Source organism: Phocoena sinus, chromosome 6 (genome assembly GCF_008692025.1).
Source record: "Phocoena sinus isolate mPhoSin1 chromosome 6, mPhoSin1.pri, whole genome shotgun sequence".
NCBI classification, from domain to species: domain Eukaryota; kingdom Metazoa; phylum Chordata; class Mammalia; order Artiodactyla; family Phocoenidae; genus Phocoena; species Phocoena sinus.
The window spans coordinates 114132898-114158216 of NC_045768.1; the positions used below are offsets into that span (position 1 = coordinate 114132898).

The 25319-nt window shown below is 47.2% G+C and overlaps 1 protein-coding gene and 1 pseudogene across 1 annotated transcript in view; one reads left to right on the forward strand and one right to left on the reverse strand.

Annotated features, from left to right (window-relative positions):
• Positions 1 to 25319, reverse strand: part of PALLD (palladin, cytoskeletal associated protein) — a 385145-nt gene that overhangs the window by 150331 nt on the left and 209495 nt on the right.
• LOC116755442 lies at positions 20757 to 21124 on the forward strand (annotated as a pseudogene).

Here is a 25319-nt window from a genome sequence, read left to right on the forward strand (position 1 = left end):
ATTGAAGAGGCTGTCTTTTCTCCACTGTATATCCTTGCCTCCTTTGTCATAGATTATTTGACCACAGGTGCGTGGGTTTATCTCTGGGCTTTCTATCTTGTTCCATTGATCTGTGTTTCTGTTTTTGTGTCAGTACCATACTGCCTTCATTACCGTAGGTTTGTAGTATTGTCTGAATTCTGGGAGCCTGATTCCTCCAGCTCCATTTTTCTTTCTCAAGATTGCTTTGGCTATTTGGGGTCTTTTGTGTTTCCATATAAATTGTGAAATTTTTTGCTCTAGTTCTGTGAAAAGTGCCATTGGTAGTTTCATAAGGATTGCACTGAATCTGTAGATTGCTTGGGTAGTATAGTCATTTTCACAATCTTGATTCTTTCAGTCCAAGAACATGGTATATCTCTCCATCTGTTTGCATCATCTTTAATTTCTTTCAGCAGTATCTTATAGTTTTCTGCATACAGGTCTTTTGTCTCCCTAGGTAGGTTTATTCCTCAGTATTTAATTCTTTTTCTTTCAGTGGTAAATGGGAGTGTTTCCTTAATTTTTCTTTCAAATTTTTCACCATTAGTGTATAGGAATGCAAGAGATTTCTGTGCACTAATTTTGTATCCTGCTACTTTACCAAATTCATTGATTAGCTCTAGTAGTTTTCTGGTAGCATCTTTAGGATTCTCTACGTATAGTATCATGTCATCTGCAAACAGTGACAGCTTTACTTCTTCTTTTCCGATTTGGATTCCTTTTATTTCTTTTTCTTCTCTGATTTCTGTGGCTAAAACTTCCAAAGCTATGTCAAATAATAGTGGTGAAAGTGGGCAACCTTGTCTTGTTCCTGATCTTAGTGGAAATGGTTTCAGTTTTTCACCATTGAGAACAATGTTGGCTGTGGATTTGTCATATATGCCTTTATTATGTTGAGGTAAGTTCCCTCTATGCCTACTTTCTGGAGAGTTTTTATCATAAATGGGTGTTGAATCTTGTCAAAAGCTTTTTCTGCATCTATTGAGATGATCATATGGTTTTTCTCCTTCAATTTGTTAATACGGTGTATCACATTGATTGATTTGCATATACTGAAGAATCCTTGCATTCCTGGGATAAACCCCACGTGATCATGGTGTAGGATCCCCTTAATGTGCTGTTGGATTCTGTTTGCTAGCACTTTGTTGAGGATTTTTGCATCTATGTTCATCAGTGTTACTGGCCTGTAGTTTTTTTTTGTGACATCTTTGTTTGGTTTTGGTATCAGGGTGATGGTGGCCTCACAGAATGAGTTTGGAGTGTTCCTTCTTCTGCTACATTTTGGAAGATTTTGAGAAAGATAGGTGTTAGCTCATCTCTATGTGTTTGATAGAATTCACATGTGAAGCCATCTGCCTGGGCTTTTGTTTGTTGGAAGATTTTTAATCACAGTCTCAATTTCAGTGCTTGTGATTGGCCTGTTTATATTTTCTATTTCTTCCTGGTTTAGTCTCGAAAGGTGGTGCTTTTCTAAGAATTCGTCCATTTCTTCCAGGTTGTCCATTTTATTGGCATAGAGTTGCTTGTAGTAATCTCATGATCCTTTGTATTTCTTCAGTGTCACTTGCTACTTCTGCTTTTTTATTTCTAATTCTACTGATCTGAGTCTTCTCCCTTTTTTCTTGATGAGTCTGGCTATCAGTTTATCAATTTCGTTTATCTTCTCAAAGAACTGGCTTTTAGTTTTACTGATCTTTACTATCGTTTCCTTCATTTCTTTTTCATTTTTTTCTGATCTGATCTTTATGATTTCTTTCCTTCTGCTAACTTTGGGGTTTTTTTTGTTCTTCTTTCTCTAATTGCTTTAGGTGTAAGGTTAGACTGTTTATTTGAGATGTTTCTTGTTTCTTGAGGTAGGATTGTATTGGTATAAACTTCCTTCTTGCTTTTGCTGCATCCCATACGTTTTGGATCGTCCTGTTTTCATTGTCGTTTGTCTCTAGGTGTTTTTTGATTTCCTCTTTGATTTCTTCAGTGATCTCTTGGTTATTTAGTAGTGTGCTGTTTAGCCTCCATGTGTATGTATTTTTTACAGATATTTTCCTGTAATTGATATCTAGTCTCACAGTGTTGTGGTCGGAAAAGATACTTGATACGATTTCAATTTTCTTAGATTTACCAAGGCTTGATTTGTGACCCAAGATATGATCTATCCTGGAGAATGTTCCATGAGCACTTGAGAAGAAAATGTATTCTGTTGTTTTTGGATGGAAAGTCCTATAAATATCAATTAGGTCCATCTTGTTTAATGTATCATTTAAAGCTTGTGTTTCCTTATTCATTTTCATTTTGGATGATCTATCCATTGGTGAAAGTGGGGTGTTAAAGTCCCCTACTATGACTGTCGTACTGTCGATTTCCCCTTTTAGGGCTCTTAGCATTTACCTTATGTACTGACGTGCTCCTATGTTGGCAGCATAAATACTTACAATTGTTAGATCTTTTTTTGGGAATGATCCCTTGATCATTATGTAGTGTCCTTCTTTGTCTCTTGTAATAGTCTTTATTTTAAGTCTATTTTGTCTGATACGAGAATTGCTACTCCAGCTTTCTTTTGATTTCCACTTGCATGGAATATCTTTTTCTATTCCTTCACTTTCAGTCTGTATGTGTCCCTAGGTCTGAAGTCGGTCTCTTGTAGACAGCATATATACGGGTCTTGTTTTTGTATCCATTCAGCCAGTCTATGTCTTTTGGTTGGAGCATTTAATCCATTTACATTTAAGGTAATTATCGATATGTATGTTCATATTACCATTTTCTTAATTGTTTTGGGTTTGTTATTTTACATCTTTTCCTTCTCTTGTGTTTTCTGCCTGGAGAAGTTCCTCTAGCATTTGTTGTAAAGCTGGTTTGTTGGTGCTGAATTCTCTTAGCTTTTGCTTGTCTGTAAAGGTTAATTTCTTCATCAAATCTGAACGAGATCCTTGCTGGGTAGCGTAATCTTGGTTGTAGGTTTTTTCCCTTTCAACACTTTAAATATGTCTTGCCACCCCCTTCCGGCTTGCAGAGTTTCTGTGAAAGATCAGCTGTTAACCTTTTGGGGATTCCCTTGTATGTTATTTGGTGTTTTTCCCTTGCTGCTTTTTTCTTTGTATTTAACTTTTGATAGTTTGATTACTATGTGTCTTGGTGTGCTTCTCCTTGGATTTATCCTGTATGGGACTCTCTGCACTTTCTGGACTTGATTGACTATTTCCTTTCCCATATTAGGGAAATGTTCAACTATAATCTCTTCTAATATTTTCTCAGTCCCTTTTTTTTCCTCTTCTTCTTCTGGGACCCCTATATCAAATGTTGGTGCATTTAATGTTGTCCCAGAGGTCTCTGAGACTGTCCTCAATTCTTTTCATTCTTTTTTCTTTATTGTGCTCTGCAGTAGTTATTTCCACTATTTTACCTTCCAGGTCACTTACTTGTTCTTCTGCTTCAGTTATTCTGTTCTTCTATTCAGTTATTCTGCTGCTGATTCCTTCTAGAATTTTAAATTTCATTTCTTCTGCTGTTCATCATTGTTTGTTTGCTCTTTAGTTCTTCTAGGTCCTTGTTAAACGTTTCTTGTATTTTCTCCATTCTATTTCCAAGATTTTTGGATCATCTTTACTATCATTACTCTGAATTCTTTTTCAGGTAGACTGCTTATTTCCTCTTCATTTGCTTGGTCCGGTGGGTTTTTATCTTGCTCCTTCAACTGCTGTGTATTTCTCTGTCTTCTCATTTTACTTAACTTACTGTGTTCGGGGTCTCCTTTTGGCAGGCTGCAGGTTTGCAGTTCCCGGTTTTTTGGTGTCTTCTCCCAGTAGGTAAGGTTGGTTCAGTGGGTTGTGTAGGTTTCCTGGTGGAGGGGATTGGTGCTTGTGTTCTCTGGATGAGACTGGATCTTGTCTTTGTGATGGGCAGGACCACGTCCGGTGGTGTGTTTTGGAGTGCTTGTGAACTTATTATGAGTTTAGGCTGCCTCTGTGCTCATGGGTGGAGTTGTGTTCCTGTCTTGCTAGTTGTTTCACATAGGGTGTCCAGCAGTGTAGATTGCTGGTTGTTGAGTGGAGCTGGGTCTTAGTGTTGCGATGGTGACCTCTGGGAGAGCTTTCACTGTTTGATGCTATGCGGCGCTGGGAGGTCTCTGGTGGACCAATATCCTGAACTCGGCTCTCCCACCTCAGAGGCTCAGGCCTGAAACCCAGCCAGAGCACCAAGACCCTGTCAGCCATACAGCATGAAACTAATATGAAATCATGGTACCATGAAACTGGCAGACGTTCTTTCCTGCTCTTGACTGAAAGACTCTCCACCGAGGATCCTGGGTATCTTTTCTTTTATACTGCCCTGGATTCATCCACAGTAAATAATAACCACGATGATGATGATGATGTAATGTGTGGTATCTCTTGAAAATCCGAAGATTTTCTCATATGAAATCCCTGTATTTCTTCCCAATTCTTAGTTTTCCATTTGCTGACTGGTAGAAGCATCTCTGCACCAGCGTCTCTGAGGGCTGCTGCCCGCCTTGGCCCCAGCCCAGCAGCCCCTCGGCACCCAGGAAGTAGACCACGAAGCGCCAGTGGCGGCCCAGACATGCTCCAGCTGCTCGTGGGCACCTCAGAGGCCCCCATTCACTTCTGAGCCGCACAGGGACGCATTCTGGGAGCAGATGCAGAAACACGAGTTAGGCCAACATTTCACACATTCATTCACATCCTCTGCAAAGCGACAGTTCTTGAGCCTGAAGAGTTGAGCCTTAAATAAGACGAGGCAGGAAGGCATCACCAGGATCGCTGAGCTGTGATCAAAACTAATAGCTAACTGGATGTATCTGAAAGAGCATTTTCAATGGTCCCTATGACTAAACTTTTGTGAAGAGGCTTTGTAAATTCTAAAGTGGTACGATAACGTCGGTCACTCTTGCTGTTGTTCTCACAGTCCCTTCTGGTCAACGTACCTGGAGGTCTAGGTACAGACACACAGGATCTGTCCTGAGACTTCTTTCCGTCAGAAAATGAACACGATGATTGTCTGAAACACGAACACGGCTGGAAGCGATGAGTGTCAGTGGTTCTCATAATCAGATACTCAAATAATTTCTGGAAGTTTCTATTATTATTCCCAATCATCACACAGGCATCTGATGCAAACGATGCTCACGTGGCCCTTGGGCAGGAAAGATGGGTCACGGCCGGGTCACCAGCACTGGGGCAGCCCTTTTCTGTCAGGTTGTCTCTTCAGGCTTTTACTCCAAGGTATTTCTTTGACTTGGAAACGTAGGACCTCTGCCCCCTCTCTCTCACCTTGCAGATAAGAAATCTGAGGAAATGGAATTTCTAGCTGGGCTTTACATTGCTTTTCTGTTTGTTTTCAAAACAGACCCCTTGTAACATGTGTTTATATTCCCACCATCCATTCCCCTTCCTGGCACGTTCACGCGAGTTTCGGTCTCCACAATTCCTCTTGCTAGAGTCAACAGGACTGCATTTTGCCAAATCCAGTCCCCATTTCTCAGTAGCTCTGATGCGACCGTCTCTCATTTCTTCCGGAAACGCCTTCCTCCTTTTTCACTGTTCTCCGGGGTACCCTGTCTCACAGGGGGTACTCCTCACCCCTCGCTCCCGACGTCTGTGAGCAACTTTTGGATGAAGGATGGACGCTGGGAGCCACGGGCTGAGCAGAGGGATGGGGGTGAGTCCGGTGATGTCGTGTCATTTTGGTTGAATCCTGACTTTTGATTCTATCTAAAATCACACAACTGTTTTTCTTCAGACCGTGTCCCATATAAAAATCATCACCATGTCATAAGCTTAAGAAGCCCCAGAATGGAAAATAATAGTCACCATAATTTAACAGCATGTGGAAAACAATATTTGGAAAACCACAATTATGACCTTATCTCAGATTTGTTCTGGAAGACACTCATAGTAATTTTACTGCAAAACACGAAGGAATCTGCATTCAGAGCAACTCGTTTTAATGAACATAAATCCAGTCATTACTCTGGGCCTAGGAAATAAACCATATGACGAGAGAGTACACGAAAAGGTGTGCTCCTATATACAGTCTGAACTGAGAAAGGATGAGGAATACTTTAAAAACACAGGGTGGAACAGGGTTGATCATTTGCCCAGAAACGTTAGCCATGGATGAGGTTCTCAAAAGTAGATTAGCAGTGGCTTCTTATGAGTTCTGGTCTACTTCTCAGCTTCTTCTCACAACCAAGGAGAAAACCACTGGTGCATCCTTCTTAAATGTATACAGGGGCAATGATGAGAGGTTGCAAGCATTCAGGGGAAGTAAAATTCTTATCAAACAAAAAAAGCTTTGGACTTTTTAATCCCTAACTTTCTGAATTTTTTTCTTTTAAAGTACATGTATTACCGTTTCCAGGTGTACACACATTGTACAGTACGTATGTGTTGTGTATTTCCCCAAATCTTACTGGCGTAAAGCAACCACAAACATTCATTATCTCATCGTTTCTGCGGGGGCCAGAACCCGGCAGTGGTCCGGCTGGTCCAGCCGCAGCATCTCATGAGGCTGAGTCACAAAGTTGGCGGGGCTGTGGTCATCTGGGCTGGACTGTGGCTGGAGGCTCCCCCTTCCAAGGTGGGCAGATTGGGCCAGGTGGGAGGCAAGTCCCCGCCCATGCGGCCTCTGCACAGGGCTGCTGAGTGTTCTCACAAGACGGAGCCTGGCACCGAGGGGCCGAGCGGGAAGCCACAACACCTTTTCTAGGTCAGCCTCAGAAGTGACGCGTCACCTCCGCTAGACTACTGGTGACACAGGCCAACACGGAGGGGATGCGGTAGGTGACAGGGAGGCACGGACACCAGGAGGCAGGGCTCACGGGGGTCCATCCTGAATGCTCAGATAAAGTCATTCCCCTCAAATCCCTCCCGACTGGAAAGGAAGGAAACAACACGGGAACAGAGCAAGGGGGAAGCAAAAGAAGCAGAAGAGGGAGAAAGAAAACAAGAAGAAGGAGAAGAGGAAGAAGGAGGAGGAGACAGAGTGAAGGAGGGAGGGAGGGAAGGAGGAGGTGACTGGTAGAAACGTTGAGGCATCTGAATTTGGGACCAAGTGGACTTTCAAACGCCACAAGGATTAACTAGACGCACGTTCCATACTTCCTTCTTCCGCATGAAGTGAACCACAAGCTGGGCTTAGGTGACCGATAGCAATGGGGGACGGCTGCAGAGTCGTCATTTGTTCTTAGTCAAGAGGGGGGCTTTACGTCCTCCAAGGATCAGTGATGACAACAGTCTCAGCTTCGACTATCCGTCAAAACTCTCGCTCGCTTGCCCCCACCCCCCGCCCCGCTGCTGCAGGACCACACTGTTAGCGTATTTCAGGGCTTTTAGTCCCAACAAAAGCTTCGCCCATGATGGAGGCTGGTTCCTCTTTCTCCTTCTCCACGTTCGTCTCCTCTGCTTACTCTCTTCCTTCTAAATTCCGCCTCTACGTTCTTTTGTAATTATTTACACTTTCCATCTTAAAAGAGTTCAGACACTGAAAGCAGTAACGACCAAAATACATTGGCAATTTAAAGAAGTTTTGTGGTCACTAAAATCTAGCTGTGAGTTACGGAGGTCGCCAGGAGACATAAATGGCAAAAAAAAAAAAAAAAAAAAAAAAAAAATTACCATAATCTCAAAGCATCCCAGTGCTGATGCTAACAGTCACTGACAGTTATCAGGGATCGTTTACAAGGTTCTCAGAGGCCTATCGTGTGAAATCGGGAGGAAAGCAAGGGCAGCACAATCTCACCCAATCTCAGAGCACACAAGTGGGTGACAGACGCTTAAAGATACAAATTCATAACCATCTGAGCACCCAAGCCCTTGGAAATCAATTCCTCCCTCCCAGAGAAAAGCGCCGTCAACGCTTGCCTTGTTGTTTAGAAGCTGATTAGATTACCACAGGAATGCAGTAACTCCGGTGTGGCGCTCAAGCCACTGACTTTTAAGTCTGAGGCTGACCTTGTAAATGCCTGCACTTGGCAGGGCTCGGGACCGACGCAGGAGGTGGTGGTCCATCTGCAAACACTGCGGCCCTGAAACCCCGCGAGTAGCTCCTGTGCCCTCCTGTGCCCTCGTTGGTCTCAGAGCATCAACGTTGCCCTGGGCTCTGAGAACGTGACCAGACCCCCTGCCGGCTGCTGACTAAAGCAGGGTCCCCGGGTCCAGTCCCCCCACCCTCTCCTCTAGTCTTCTAACCAGCAAAGAGGGAGAGCGTCTGTAGACAACTGCAGTCTGTGTTTGCCAGGCCGCCTCCTCTTAAGCCAACCCGCCCTCCTTCCAGGGCTGAGCTGGGACTTGCGTCCTTGCCCTTGTGTGAGCTGTGCTGCTACTATCAGGAGACGTCACTGCTTCCACCCTGATGATAATAATGGCTTCATACTTATTAAGTAATGGCTATATTAAGGAAAGCGAGGTTTAGATACATTAAGCGTGGTGCCCAAGGCCACACACCGCTGGGCTGGGAATGGAGAAGTCGGGGGCTAAGGCTGACCCCAAGGCTGCTCCCACGGGACGTCACCCTCATGTGGAAACTTACACAGGACAGATTTCAGGAACTCAACACCTATGATTAGCTAATGGCTTTCACAGCTGTTAGCTAATAGCTTTTATAACTCAACAGTCCTTAATATTAGCGTATGTTATTCTGCTCCAAAGATATAAAATTCAATCTCATGGATGTAACATCTATCGTGTATTCCTTACATCCCGTTACTGAGTGAGGCTTTAATAATATAGAGAAGAATGGCACGGGTCTGTTTGCAAGAGAAAAATCATTTACCCCAATATCTGTAAAGTAACCCAGGGGAGGAGAATAATACTGGGGATTAGGATGAAGGAGGGCTCCAGTTAGAAGCGTGAGGAAAGGCCTTGTGCGGAGACTTTTAGTGGAACCCAGAAGAATGGCCAAGAGATGGTCTGGGAAGCCGGGGAAGAATGTTTATGTCAAAGCAGCTAAGGACGAGAACTTGTCTTAACCTCGCTGAATTCTTCTTGTACCTGGAAGAAAAAAAATCCATCTTTGGGGCTTTCCTGGTGGCACAGTGGTTAAGAATCCACCTGCCGATGCAGGCGACACGGGTTCGAGACCGGGTCCGGGAAGATCCCGCATGCCGCGGAGCAACTAAGCCTGTGCGCCACAACTACTGAGCCTGCACTCTGGAGCCCACAAGACACAACTACTGAGTCTGCACGCCTAGAGCCCACGAGCCACAACTACTGAGCCCGTGTGCCAAGACTACTGAGCCTGCACGCCTCGAGCCTGTGAGCCACAAGCCCACGTGCCACAACTACTGAGCCTGCACACCTAGTGCCCGTGAGCCACAACTACTGAGCCTGCGTGCCACAACTACTGAGCCCATGTGCCACAACTACTGAAGCCCATGCGCCTAGAGCCCGTGCTCCACAACAAGAGAAGCCACTGCCATGAGAAGCCCACGCACCGCAACGAAGAGTAGCCCCTGCTCACCGCAGCTAGAGAAAGACCGCGTGCAGCAACGAAGACCCAATGCAGCCAAAAATAAATAAGTAGATGTAACAATTTTTTAAAAATCCATCTTTGACCTCAACTTGCTAAGATTTCAGTGATTTACGAGATTACGTTTTCTTGAAAAAGATACTTTCCCAAATGTGTTTCATTTTATTTTTATTTTCAAAAATTTTTTCTAATTAAAAAAAATTTTAATTTATTCATTTTCTGGCCCCATGCAGCCTATGGGATCTTAGTTCCTCTACCAGGAATTGAACCCACACCCCCTGCAATGGAAGCACAGAGTCTTAACCACTGGACCACCAGGGAAGTCCCAAATGTGCTTCATTTTAAAAGAAAAAGTACACTAAGCAAGTTGTGGTCAATTTTGTAAAACAAATGATAATTTCTCCACGTGGTGAACATGCCCTGCAGTGACTGCAGGTCACACTCTGCCCCTGCGTACAGGCGTACAGGCGGGGCTGTCACTAGTTTCCAACCCTCAGTGGGTGGGGCAGGTGACAGGACACACCCACCTGACTGGCAAAGGCGGCGGGATATCGCCCCCACGACTGTGTCACCCAATGTGTGATGCCACGCGGACTAGAGGGAGACCGTCCCCTACCCTGGAGAGCTTTGAAGAAGCAAACTGGCCCCTGTGACTGGCTCTGGGGACGGCCACATGGCAGGAGTCCTGGGGACAAGGCAGCCTCCACCAATGGCGAGTCAGAAAGGGGCTCTCAGTCCTGCTCTGGAAGGAAGTGAACTCGGGCAACGGCCCGAAGGAGCCGGGAAGCAAATGCTCCCCGGTCGAGCTGCTGATGAGATGCTGCTGGGCTGACACCTCGACTGCAGCCTCGTGAGACCCTGAGCAGAGGACTCGGCCGACCTACGCTTGGACACCTGACCCATGGAAACTGTGACGTAACCAACAGGTGCCGTCTTAAGCCAGTGAATTTGTGGCGATTTGTTGCACAGCAAGAGGAAACTAACACACTGCAGAAATCAACAAAGCTTTCTTTTTTTTTTATAAAAAGGATTTGATGGGGGCTTCCCTGGTGGTGCAGTGGTTGAGAGTCCGCCTGCCGATGCAGGGGACACGGGTTCGTGCCCCGGTCTGGGAGGAGCCCACATGCCGCAGAGCGGCTGGGCCCGCGAGCCATGGCCGCTGAGCCTGCGCATCCGGAGCCTGTGCTCCGCAACGGGAGAGGCCACAGCAGTGAGAGTCCTGCGTACCGCCCAAAAAAAAAGGATTTGATGTATTCACTCCCATATTGCTCAGAATTATCTCCTAAATCAATGCTGCACCAGTGCTCAGAGTCGTCTGCAAGCCTGTTAAACTACACACTGCTGGTCCCCACCCTAAGGGTTTCTGATATAGCAGATTTGGGACAAGCCAAAGAATCCGCGTTTCCCACAAGTTCCTAGCTCATTCTGATACTGCTAGTTTGGGGGACCATATTTTGAAAACCGCTGATCTGTACCAATTTATTTTCTGAATATTTTTGGGTCAATTTACCTCTCTAAAGCAAAAGGATTACAACAAGCACTTTTCACATAAATTATCATCTAAAACGCTGCAGCCTTTGTTTCAACATGAACATTTTCTCCTGAACCTCCACCCCTTACCTGTATTTCTCTTTTCTGAAGAAACAATTACAAATAAACTCCGAGAACAGAACACAATGGGAATATGGGACAAGTGCTGATGAGAGAAGGGATCCGGCTACTTCCAATAATTGAGTTGTGACATGGTGGTTAAGACTTTGAAATTCTACTAAAATATTTTAGGCTCAGTACCTAGGGCAAAAATAATTCTTCTCTTTCTAGCAGTTGAAATCTTTCAAAATGTTGGAATTCCTCTGATGATATTTATAGTATCTTAACCACAAGATGTTAATATTCTCTAAAAAGCTAAAATTTGGCTTGGGCAAGCTGCGTGGCCCCCCTGAAACTAGGGGAAAGACAAGATGACCGGCCGCCCTGCCGCTCCGTCCCACAGCTTTACACAACGGGGACTGTGGTCTTTTTCTCTACACACGGTTCAATTTCCCTGTCTTCTCTACAGATGGGGACCGCACAGCCCGAATCTCCTCGCACAGCTGTAGACTCAGATCTGCTGTCTCATGGTCAAGTGCACGTGTCTGAATTTCTGACTTGAAATTGTGGCTGTCCCATTTACATCTTCCCCTGGTAAGAATAACACCGACTGCTGGAACTGGCCTACGCATCCTTTGCCTTTATTGTGTCCTGTCAATTTCTATGCCTTTGCTGAGAGCCGGACATGCTTTCACGCAGGAGTGAAAAACTGACACTCCTCAAACTGAAGGTGAAACGTCCTCCCAGACCTCACCCCCAGGGCAGGGTCCCGGACAGGACATCCTCTCTGGGGGATGACTTGTCTGCCTTTCCACGTGGCTGGTGTGAGCAGGACACCAACACTCCTGCACGGTAGCCGGGAAACCTTGACATACCAGCGATAAATAAGTAGTAACAACAGTAGCTACCTGCTGTGAAGTACCTATTGTGTGCCTCTCTACCTATACCTAGAGGCAATCTGTAGCAAATGGACTCCAGCTGGACCTGCAGTCGGCTTCATTTCAGATTTCAGCTCCAAAGTCTCCACTTAGCAGCGCTCGTTCTTGACGGCAGGCGTCCAGGTGTCAACACTTTCTCTGGACACCTCGCCAGCCTGGAATCCTGCAGATTCCTTTCTCAGACAAACACCAAGTCCCTCTTCTGAGACCCTTGCCCACGTCATCTTCACGGATGGCTCTCAGCCGTCAGCTACTCTCTCTACCTCCTTTGACTGTTTCCTCTTCCAGGCAGGGTCTTTATAACTGTAATATTTTCAAGTTGTTATCATTCACGTTTTTGACCTCTTGCTATACTTATTTCCTCTTTATTTTAACAGGCTATTTTTAAGAGCCGTTTTAGGTTCACAGCAAGATTGAGCAGAAGGTACAGAGATTTCCCAGATGTCCCCTGCCCCCCCCAAAACAAGCGCAGCCTTTCCCCCGCCATTGACATCCCCACCAGATGGGATGTTTGTTACAACTGATGAACCTACACTGACACATCACTGCCACCCAGAGTCCAGAGTTTACATGAGGCCTCACTCTTGGGGTTGTACATTCTATGGGTTTGGACAAATGTATAATGACCTGTATCCACCACTACGGTATCATACAGAGTAGTTTCCCTGCCCTAAAAATCCTCTGTGTTCTGCCTATTCATCCCTCCCTCTCCCAACCCCCGGCAATTCCTGATCTCTTTACTATCTTCATAGTTTTGTCTTTTCCAGACTAACATAGATTTGGAATCACGCAGTGCGTAATCTTTTCACGCTGGCTTCCTTCACTTAGTGATATGTGCATGTAAGGTTCCTGCATGTCTTTGCATAGCTTCATAGCTCATTTCTTTTTAGCAGTGAATCATATTCCATCATCTGGATGGACCACAGCTTGTTAATTCTGGGAGTAATGTCTAAGCCACTGAAATAATAACTTTCACAAGATCCATAGGTTCACAATATTCTCCTGCCCTGGGAAGAGAATTGCTGCAATACCCATAAACGGATTGGAGATGGAGAAAAGTTTGTTATTCATTCAAATATCTACTGAGAGGGTCTCCGCGCTAAGCACTGCTCATGCTGGAAACACGTGATAGTAAAACACGGCCTCTGCCCTCAAGGCTTCATCGTTTGTGTCACTGGTTTTCCTTCTCAGGCTTAACTGCAAATGCTGGAGTTCCAAGTCCCTCCTCCCAATGAAGGGAATGGTCTGATTAGGGTAATCCGATAATCCAAGCAGGCTTTTTAGAATTCGCATATGCATACTGTGTGCTTAAAGGGGGAAGAAAGAAAATAAGGAAACCGTGTCAGATTAAAAGACTAGATCCAAGCTGGTGAAAGAGGAGAGAAAAACAATGAAAATCAGGAACGTTTTATTGACTAGAAGGAGGTGGGGTGCAAACCTGATTTTATTTTGGACCCGTGACTTCCTGGCCTCAGTGTGGTTAGGATAAGATAAAACTTAATGAATGGGGGCTTCCCTGGTGGCGCAGTGGTTGGGAGTCTGCCTGCTAATGCAGGGGACACGGGTTCGAGCCCTGGTCTGGGAAGATCCCACATGCCGCGGAGCAACTAGGCCCGTGAGCCACAGCTACTGAGCCCGCGCATCTGGAGCTTGTGCTCTGCAGCGGGAGAGGCCACGATAGTGAGAGGCCCGCGCACCGCGATGAAGAGTGGCCCCCGCCCGCCGCAAATAGAGAAAGCCCTCGCACAGAAACGAAGACTCAACACAGCAAAAATAAATGAATTAATTAATAAACTCCTACCCCCAACATCTTCAAAAAAAAAAAAAAAAACTTAATGAATGGATCTGACCGTTCCTGAGCCCATACAGCAGGGAAAAAAATGTCAGTCTGGAAGTTTCATTCAACCCTCGTCTTCTGTACACAGGACTCAGCATCTCCCAAAGGTAAACGGTTCCTCTGGATTGTTTAGATCACATGCAAAATGGCTCCGGTGGTTCTTACGTCAACAATGCTTTTACGACCAACCGGAACAATCACTTGGAATCTTGTAAGTGGAATGTATTCAATTTTAAAAGTTGACTATGACAATACTGGAACGAAAAAGGAATGAAAACAGTAGGAGAGAACTCTTTCTAATACACACTTCGTGATACGTTAGAATATGTGCTTTTACAGGGAAACATTACTAAAATATAAATATGGGAATGTAGAAACACATAATCCAAAATAAAATTTCAGCTATTATCTCAATTCTCTTTTTAAGTGTTACCTTTTTTTTTTTAAAGAATGCATCATTATTTGCCCAGCATCTCAGTCTCTGAACTAATGACACTGCTTCTGTTTGTACTTTAACATACCCCGTAGAGTGGGGCACCCTCAAATATATTATATACAAAGATGAGTTATATACATTATACACAAAGATGCGTCAAAAGAATGGAGTAAAAGAAATACTGAACCAGGAAACTTGGGTCCTGGCTTTGATAGTGATGATGTTATGGATTTTTAGTCACTTACCAAGTGCCAGGCATTATGCTAAAAGCTTTTTTTTTGGCAGTACGCGGGCCTCTCACTGCCATGGCCTCTCCCGTTGCGGAGCACAGGCTCCGGACGTGCAGGCTCAGCGGCCATGGCTCACGGGCCCAGCCGCTCCGCGGCATGTGGGATCCTCCCGGACCGGGGCACGAACCCGCGTCCCCTGCATCGGCAGGCGGACTCTCAACCACCGCGCCACCAGGGGAGCCCTATGCTAAGAGCTTTACATGAGTGTTCTCTCAAGAGCCCTGCAAGTGTCGTTATTATGCCATTTTCTAGATGATAAAACTGAAGCTCAAAGAGGGTGAGGGACTCACTCAAGGTCACGGCCAAGGTCACGGCCAGAATAACGAGGTGGTGAAGATTCACGCTGAGGCCTGACCCCAGAGCCTGTACTGTCCTCTTCATCGTAAGACCTCACCTGCCAAGTCCCTTATGGTCAGCGGTCTCATCTTGTTTTCTAGAAAAACGGAGGCGTTGGAACAACGGACCTCGGAGGTTCCCTCCAGCTTTAAATCGTCTGAGTCCTTTGGTCCATTACTGGGAGACGGTGAGACTGGAGTCCTATTTTTCCCAGGGCTTTATCTTGGCCATGTTTGGCTCTGTTCTACACCCTTGAGAAATTCAGGGAGTCTGTCTGTAATCCCGAGATGGTGGTGGCTCTGCAGGTGCCCCGTGGACCGACCACGGTGCAGAGAATGGAGAACTGCTGTGAGGGGGATGCCCTTGCCTCCTGGTCTGTGTCCCTAAACAGGCCGACCCAGCAAAGCAAAGGGAAGCAGAAAGGAGAGGCCCCTGGGGGCCGCTCTGCAGCTCACCCTTTCCCCGGACCTGCAGGGCTCTCAAACTTTTATCAGACACCACTCTCTACCCCGAGGGTGGTCTCCCCTGGGTCATCTGGGGAGGGATCTGCTGGTCACAGGGAAACAATGGAACCAAGGCCATTGCCACTGAGGGTGGCCCTCTGGGCTGAGGGCTTTCCCGGGTTGGGGGTTGGTGGGTTCTGACATCAGGCTGCTTCCCCAACCCTGCTTTGCCAGGGAGGCCAAGGGCGGAGACCCCCGCGTAGCTTCCAGACTAGTTTCCCTCTGGGGTCCACTCTATCTGAAGCAAACACTTCCCAGACCAAGGAAGCAGCTGCCAGTCTCCTACGTTTGTAAATTACCAAATTCCCCCGCTTGCGCTGTGTTTGTTTTGGGAAATCCGGGAGATGTCCACAGATACACAGAGGGCTCCTGAGGGCGTTCTGAGCATTGCAAAACTGAATCACAATGAAAGTCAAACTGAAGCGAGCTTTTATTTTTGGGCTCCCTGCCAGGCCCGAACAAACAAAACAGGCAGAAAACAAGCAAGGTTAGAGGTCCCGTCAGCAACCTCATTCAAACCTTTTCTGTGCAGCAGAGACGGGGGATCTGTTCCAACCAAAGCTCTCTTTGACCTGAAGCTGCTTACAGACCTCAGATCCCATACTGCTCACTTACTAGCAATTGATTACAACCGGATCTTTCACGACAAGGTGAGAGGAATTTTGAGCAAAGGAGAGACTCCTCACAGCACTGCCTGATGACAGGACAGGAAGCTTCATCGTTACAGCCTTTAGCAAAATCTGTAGTGTCCCCATGTAAAAAACCTCAAGTGTAACTGAACTAAATTAAACTTCTGTCCTAGACACTGTGCTACTTGAGATGGCCGATGCCTCCATGGATAAGCTCCTCCTCCAGAATAGGACGGCCTAGCGACGTAAGCAGGCGTCAAATGGATAAATGCCACTCAGTGTGACATTTACATATAACCCGTCTGTTAAGCCCACTCATATTTACTGAGCGCCGACTGTGTGCTAAGGCTGGGGTAGGGCTGGGGCAAAGCTTACAGGGCGGACACAGCCTGGTGTCCGAGAACCTCTGGTCTCGTGGGGAGACCTCCTTCAGAGAGTAAAGACATGAGGGTCCCCAGGGCGGAAGCCCTCAGTCCAGCGGGGGCAGACGGCGACCTAAGGCAGTCTGTGCCTCTAGACAGCGGGGTATGGGCTGCTCGCGGGAGGGGCTGGCCAGGCAGCCGGAGGAGCACAGGTGAAAAGGCTGGGGGTCCAGGGGCAGCACCTGAGTCACTGAGAACAGGGAGGGAGACTGTCAAGGCGTCCTTGGTTGTTTAAAGGAAACCCAACTACATGCAATAAACGGCTTGCTTGTTTTCTCATCTGGTACTGAACAGGGGTGATAGCTGACTAACCTCCAGAGCTTCTGGTCAGCGTGGGGAGGGCTGGGCAGCGAACGAAGAGGGCTGTAGCCAAAGGCCAACAAACCCGGCATCCCAGCAGACCCGTGCAACCTGCGAGATCTTTCCAAACACTAAGCACTAGTCACAAACTCCTAGTACTGGTTTTCCTACACCCTCACTGGGAAACACTCTCCTAGCGGGTTGGTGTCTGAAGCATCGGAACGGTGCAAGACAGAACTCCTGCGTCAGGTGTGTTCCCAGAGCAGAAACTGGCTTTGTCCCCAAGACGCCGCGCGTGTGGTCGTCCAGCCAAATGAAGCATTTATAACGTACAACATCTCGATGCCGCCCCGATACTTTAAACACACAGTCTTCTCCTCCGCGTGAGTTTTTCCTTCTCCAGGACAAGTATGGCCTCGATACTGAGCCAGAGGTCAGAGAGCTATGGGCATCTCCTTTGTGGGAGAGCAGAGCCTGCCTGGGCCAGATAAAGGCGAAGGATGTGCGCGAGAGACACTGGGTACAAACTCGAGGAGGACTTGGAACCAGTGACAACTCCCAGGCTGACGCACAGAAGCCGCGAACTACGTGTAATTAAAACCCACTAATTTCCCTGCAGAGGCAAGTCAGGTGGGCACAGCACACACTGCCGTCCAGACTCCCCTCAGGAAAGCCAAGGGGACCTGTGGGAACCCAGCAGGCCTCGCTGGGGGCCAGCGCGTGGTGACTGCGCCGTCCCCGCGGCGTCCCGATCTGGAGGCCCAGCCGTGGGGCGTTCTGGCGAAGAGAAGAATCGAGTCGGCTGCGAATTAAGCGCATTCTCTCCCCTCTGCTGCCGACACAGTGCTCCTGGCTGCCCTCCAGGATTTGTCCAATATGATCTTCCTGGGACCGCTGGACCCCAGCAAAGAGGCACCCGCGTTCCAAGTTTTTACAGGGTGTACTGCTCGCTCCCACCCCTCGGGACAATTATTCTTATCAAAGGGATTCACACATCCAACACAAAGGCGAGGAAGGAAACTCTTCCAGCACTCGACTCCCTCACTAGCTCAGAAGCCAGCAACCTCTGTAACAGACGGGAAGGCACATGAAAACAGTTTCCGGAAGCGTCACTATTCCCTTTAACGTTTCTCCCATGTTTGATATCTCAGAAATATGACCGTGGCACCAACTGGCCACTGAGAGCTCCCACCACCCGGAGTTTGATTTGTACAGACGTGAGCCGACGGACCCTGAAGCCGATGGGAAAGTTACGACGTGGGATGAAGTTAATCAAGCCCATATGACACTTAACATTCTTCCCTATTAAATAAAGGTCACTTCTTCCAAGAGACTATTTCCAGCAAATGAGATTTCTGCAGTTTTGCAAGACTGAAGCTAATTAAACACCAGAGCAAAACGGAAAACAGATGTCACAGAACATTTTAAAAGATTTTAATGACATCCCGCCTGTTTTCTTAAACTCATTTGTAGTTGCTATCACCGTCTGCCCTGAAGTTCACAAGTGGTTGGGAGGGCAGGATTTGCATCATTTTCATGTCACTGGCGGTAGGAAAGCCATTCAAAGGGAAGTGTGCAAGGGGGAGTCTTGCAGAGTCTTTCTCTACACAACCTGGCCAGCTCTTTTGGCTTCAACTCCTGAACTCTTTTAAATTAACGTCTTCTGTCTTTCAAAAGAACTTTCCATCCCAGCTCCTCCAACTCTAGCTCTTTTTACAGTCCTTTCCAGTCGTCTTGTGCTCAATTATCCTGAACACACCTGCTACCTTGACTAAGAAACTTAGTATCTGTCAGTTCCGGCTCAGAAAAAAAACAGAGCATGATGACATTTTCCGGAGATGAAAGTCATAATGAACAAGCAGACACATCGACAATTAGACTTGGAATGTCTTTTCCCCATATTATATCCACCATTCAAAATGGCCACATCTTCCTGAAACAATCAAAATTTCGAATTAGACTGAGGGACGAAGCAGGTTTCCTCTCTTCAAGAGCGCGTTCACAGAAGGAAGACGCAGATGTGTAGGAGGGACCAGACAGGGAGCACAGGGCCTCGTCACCATTTTTCTTCTTCTATAATTTGTCTTTTCAAAAATCTTTTAGGGTGCTTCCCAGTGTCTGAGACCCTCTGATGATTGTGGACGTGCGTCCTTGAGTGGCTTACAACACCCACAAACGCTTGGTACACGGGGAGCTCAACCATCCATTGAGAACGGCCTGGACCATTTTCTCAAATCTTCCTGACACGGTAATTAACAAAGAAGAAGCAAGGGATACTGCGGCCGCCTGCTATGTATACAAGGTCCCTGTTCAACTACAAGTCAGGAGATGTTTTCCATGACCAAACAATGATGTCTGCTAACCAGGGAAGAGAGGACACAGGTAAATGCTGCAGGAGAACCAGAGAGGGGTTCCCTTTACAGCAGTGAGGACGCAGCCCCAAGACAAGCTCCCCACGGGGGACGGGACATGCGTCCTGGGCGACGGTGGCCCCCGCCAATGCTGCTCCCGTGTGCAGAGGGCAGCCCGCGGCTCCTGGGTTAGCTGTCATCAAAACGGGCCATTTTCCCTGCCTGGACATTAGGCTCGAAGGCCTTCTTTTCATTTTCTAAGAAAGCTTTATAACTGAAACTGTCCAATAAGTATTTTACTTATTCATTTTGCCATCTGCAACACGCGATCGTCTCGGTATTATATATGAAAGCAAAGAAGTAGAACAATGGAAACGCCAGCGACTGACTTGCTGTCAGCTGGGGTCGGTGTGAACGCGGGGTGTTTAAGAGGGTTAACGAGGGGAGAGGCAGGAGACAGAAGGAGCCGTCAGGATGAACTAGGACATCCAGGCCTGCGTCCGGTGGGGCGGCGGGAACGGCCTGGGGGTGTTGGGGTGGGAGGCGGGTGCGGATTAGAGAAACAAAGCTAAGATTACCCATGGCTGAGGGCTGTCTGTGACACCTCACATTCTGGCCTCCCCTGGGTGCTCCCTGCCATGCCGAGGTGCCACCTCCCGCCACACAGTCACGTCATTATCCTAAGCGTGTGTCTTCTGAGAGTGAGCTCTTAGTTACAGAAAACAACTCCTGCAGCATCACTGATTCCAAACCCTGACTCCCAACGGGTTTTGGGTTTTTTTTCCCAACCTGTTTTAAGCTCCCCTTTCTCCAATCGGTTTCTGGCCACAAACCAATGAAAAATATAGAGTGAAATGGCCTTGGAAGTTGAGAACTAGGACAAAGGTAATGTGGGTTAGAAATCAGAGCGAGGGGTCAGATGCCTTCCATGCCTGGAGTTCACAGATGCTGCCCTGGGGAGCAGGCTCGTGGCCAGGGACACAGACAGCCCGTGGCCACGCTGGCCTGAACCCCGGCCCTGCGGCCCCAAGAGTCGTGTCCGTCTTGGTCTTTGAAGCAAGACATTAACCTCCCAACGGCTGGATTGAAGGAGGAAGGGCTGAGCGATTCCTCTTTCAGCCTCTTGGTCCTGCTGGGTTTCAGGACTCTCGGGGCTGCCGGGGACTCAGGGAGCAAAGAGTCGCCCCCAAGAGGCTCTTAGTGAGTCGAGGGAGATATGGAGGGATTAGTGAGGCTGCCCACCTTCGTGGAAAGAACCAGAACCTCACCAACCTCACCAGGGAGTGCAGAGGACAGGTCGGGGGAAAACAGAACAGCGAGCTTTCAATTTTACCACCGAGCACCTTATGGGTAAAGGAATTTCTCCTAGAATAAAACCTTGCCATCTGCCATTTGTGTGACAGTGAACACGTTGTACGTAGAGAGAATCTTTTCCAAACTCCTCATGACCAGCAGAGCCGACTTCCTCCTCATGGGCCTGAATGTCGCCAAGTGTGTTTTCTTTAGTTTCTCACCCTACAGATGTCTTCTTCATCTGGTACTCAAAAATATCAATACTCACATACAGTTTTACTTTTTAAAAAAAAAAAGCAGCTTCCTTTCCAACCCCAGCCCAGCAGGATGGCTCCCGCAAAGAAGGGCAGTGAGGAGAAGCAGGGCCGGGCCGCCATCACCACAGTGGTGACCAGAGAACACACCATCCACATTCACAAGCGCCTCCATGAGTGGGTTTCAAGAAGCCTCCCCCTCGGGCACCCAGAGAAATCTGGAAATCTGCCATGAAGGGAACTGGAACTCCACCAGATGTATGCATCGACCCCAGCTGCTGCGCCAAAGGAATAAGCAGTGTCCCGTGTTGCGGCCAAGTGCAGTTGTCCAGAAAACGTAACGAGGGTGAAGATTCACCAAACCAGCTCTATACGGTGGTCACCTATGTAGCTGTCACCACTCTCAAAAGTCTACAGACAGTTCACGTGGATGAGAACTAACTGCTGAGGGTCCAATAAAGTTACAGAACCACCACCACCACAACAAAACAGCAGCCTCCAAATATGTTTGCCATCAACCCAGCTCAGAGTTCTCTGAGTTGTGTGAGCATCTTGTTCATTCCACAACCTTGAGGACTAATGCTGAACACAACCCGTGTCTGACCTACTCATTTTGGAGGGCAGATCAGATCCGGGTGTTTGAAGGAGAAGGGGACAGACTGGCATCTCACTTTGCGCGGAACCTCAGGCAGCGAACAGAGCAAACACGGGCATCCACCTGCATGCCTCCTTGGGCTCCAAAGGGCTCCGGAGGCCGCGTGGGAAAGAAAGAGGTTTCAGGAGAACCCCCGTGCAAACCCTCTTCACCCATCAGACAAGGCTTTGAACGGGTCACAGCTCACATCACTAACATCCCCCTGGCCCTCTGCAGCTGCCTCTAACCGTCTGCTTTTCTCCGTCTCTTCACCACGACTGGCAGCAGATTTTTGGACCCTGGGGTCACTAGTAATTGGAGGCAAGAACTTGAGGGCCTCTCTGGGAATGTTTTTAAACCTGCTGGGGCAGACGGGGATCCACTTGTGTGAGCTCCGTAGCAGCCGTCCGACTGCACCCATGTCGAATTCCGTTTTCTCAGATAACAGATGGAGAGTCCCTGAACACCGCACCCTCGGAGCTGTGCGTCGTCTCAGGAGTTGCGGTGACTCTACGCCCCGCCGCCGGTCCTCACTTTCCCACCCTTTCTGGGAAAGAAAAATGGACCCGAGACACAGTTGTGGTCAATGACACTTAGGGGAAAGTCTGCTGGAAAGGAATTTCTCCAGAATAAAAATAAACAGAGCCTCACAAGACATATGGCCTCTGCCCCATCCCTCCTGCTCTGGACACTGGTGTGAGGACAGGGTATTTGGGGCTGAAGCTGCCTCACAACCATGGGAACTCCAGACACACACTCACATCCCTGAGCTCCTGAAACAGGCCCGGCCGCTAGCACATGGATGTCGTGTGTGTGTGTGTGTGTGTGTGTGTGTGTGTGTGTGTGTGCACGCATGCCTCAGTATGTGTATACAGCAAAACTAAGGCATATTAATTATCAAGGCAAACGTTTTAAACTCACAAAATGATGCCATTTAAATATTTATTTATTTAGGCTGTGCCGGGTCTTAGTTGTGGCATGTGCGATCTTTAGTTGTGGCATGCAGACTTCTTAGCTGCGGCATGCAGACTTAGCTGTGGCACGTGGGGTCCAGTTCCCCGACCAGGGATCAAACCTGGATCCCCTGCATTGGGAGCGTGGAGTCTTATCCACTGGGCCACCAGGGAAGCCCCTGATACCATTCTTTGAGAAAGGAGAAATGAAAGCAAAACTGAGGCAGTGAGCTGAGCCCCACTAACCCGTGCTTGGAGGCAGAGGACCACTGGAGCTCCCCACATGACACCACTGGGCGGCTCCTGGGCCTTCGTCTGCATCTCCCTGGGCTAAGGTTTGTGTCAGTCTGTGCAAGTTGGTCAAATGCCCAGCTACCCGTAGGGGTCACTCCACTTTTCACACGGTGGCCATAAAAATAATTTGCAAACATGGGAGGAACAGGAACAGGGAAAGAGAAAGTCAGACAAAAATGATGCAGTGAACCCACACTTTTCCAGAAGAGACACTTCCAGCCCCCATCGGGGACACAGACCCAGAGCTAAAACCTACGGCTCCAGCCTCAAAGGAAACGGGGTTCCTCGCCGCGGGACTGTGGCCTGTGTAAATAGCAAGGCAACCTACTAGATGCACCCAACCAGCACCCAAGGGAAGGGAGGGATGGAAAAATATTAACACTTAGGGAAAGGAGCTTTAGCCTATGAGTGGTTTCCCCCCACCTCAGAAAGGCACAGCCCTGTCTGCGAGAGAGAGAAATCATCTACCCAGTAGATGGACTGGATGGAGAGGCACCCAGGCCTGGAGAGGAGGTGGGAGTGAGGATGTGAGGGCGGTGAGGCCTCCCGACGCCCTGGGAAGGGGCCTGGAGCGGAGTCTGGTCTGGCAACTGGGAAGGACGAGGCTGTCTTGACCTGTCTTCTGAGCTCAGTGCCGTGCTGACTGCACAGAGCACGACATCTTTAGGGACAAACAGCCCTAGATGTTATACTGCCCGAGCCCCTCAAAGGCTAACAGGCTCCATCTCTGATATTCATGACGTTGACCCTGACCTCCAGGAAGAGGACGCCATCGAGAGGCAGATGTTTCAGAACATTTCCAACATCACGAGCCGCCTCCTCTCCTTCTTTCCGCTTCTTTCTAATTTTGGGACTTAGAGGACTAGCGAGAGTTTTCCGGAAAGTTCCCTCTTAAAGAATATCGTGTTCCTCGAGGTTGCTTTTTAAAAACCGCTGCAGTAGCTTATCTGTGACAAAGGCTGATGAAAGCTGAAGACAGACGTGAAATAATATAAAAAAGCGGTTACCCAGAGCGGAACGAGGCTCAGACCAGAAATACGTCCCAACGAGAAACAAGGGAGACTGGCAACTCCGCACAATCTCAGGCTGCACCGTCCCCCGCCTCGTCCCCACCCCAAACCTTTCACCACGGAAACAAGGCAGGACATACCTAGACTGTGGCCTAACAAGGCAGGACATACCTAGACTGTGGCCTAACAAGGCAGGACATACCTAGACTGTGGCCTAGACACCCCGTGTGGGCTGTCGAGCTACTGACGAGCTTTGTGTAGCAGAGGCCCACGTGGTTCCCTCCACCCGCAGGACACGGATAACGTTCTCAGCTCGAAAGGAAACCAAACCCCAGGACTTACACCACTGTTTAACGTGGGACTTTAAGATACTAAGTACTGTTCTTAGAAATAAATGAGCTGCTGTAGTTAGCTGGGCTTCCTAATGAAGATGTGAATTTAAATCCTAGGTACAATTTCCAAAAAGTTCCCAGAGCTCGTGATTTTTAAAGGGTAAAATCGATGCCTCGGGTAATCAGGATTTGAGGTTTTTGCTAACGACAGTGATATGACTGGTGAAAACATTTCCCTTTTCATTTGTTGCTTATGACTAGAGCACACTAATATTTGATCATTAAAATTATGACTAAGCTGTACTCATCACGCTGGTCATATTTTTCAACACGTCTCAACAACTTAAAAAATGAATTATTTGGCACAAGAACCGACACATAGATCAGCGGAACAGGGCAGAGAGCCCTGATATAAACCCACGTACCTATGGTCAATTAATCTATGACAAAGGAGGCAAGGATATACAATGGAGAAAAGACAGTCTCTTCAATAAATGGTGCTGGAAAACTGGACAGCTACATGTAAAAGAATGAAATTAGAACACTCCCTAACACCAAACACAAAAATAAACTCAAAATGGATTAAAGGCCTAAATCTAAGACCAGAAACCATAAAACTCCTAGATAAAAACACAGGCAGACACACTTTGACATACATCATAGCAATGCTTTTCTTGGATATGTTTCCTAAGGCAAAGGAAATTAAAGCAAAAATAAAGAATGGGACCTAATTAAACTTAAAAGCTTTTGTACAGCAAAGGGAAGCATGAAGAAAATGAAAAGAGGACTTCTCTGGGGGCACAGTGGTTAAGAATCCACCTGAGCGAGAGAAACCAGACACCAAAGGTTACACATTGTATGATCCCATTTATATGAAGTATTCAGAACAGGCAAATCTATAGAGACCGAAGGCAAATTAGTGGCTGCTTTGGGATGGGAAATGGGAGTCTGGAAGGAAGGTATTCTCTAAAAGGCACAGGGTTTCTCTTGGATGATGAAAATGTTCTAAAGAGTGACTATGGCGATGGTTGGACCTACCTGTGACTACACTAAAAACCACTGAATTGTATACTTTAAATGAGGAAAGTGTACATACAGTATGTGAATTACGTCTCCATAAAGCTGTTAACAAAAGAAAAAAATGAATTAGGCAAACAGTTAATAAAAGCTACCTAACTTTCGGCACTTATCCACTTAAAAGGAAAACATAAAAGAATCATGTACATTTATAGAGTTTCAGGAATAGGAATGAAAATACTTTGTATTTAAGAGCTGAATTAAGAATACCAAGAATCCATGTTTACGTGAGGTCTGAAAAATTCTTTTGACCGTAAACTTCTAGTTTATCTGATTCATGTGCCCAATATCAACGTCCTCTTTGTAAGAGTGAGAAACACTTCCGTAAGTTTTCCA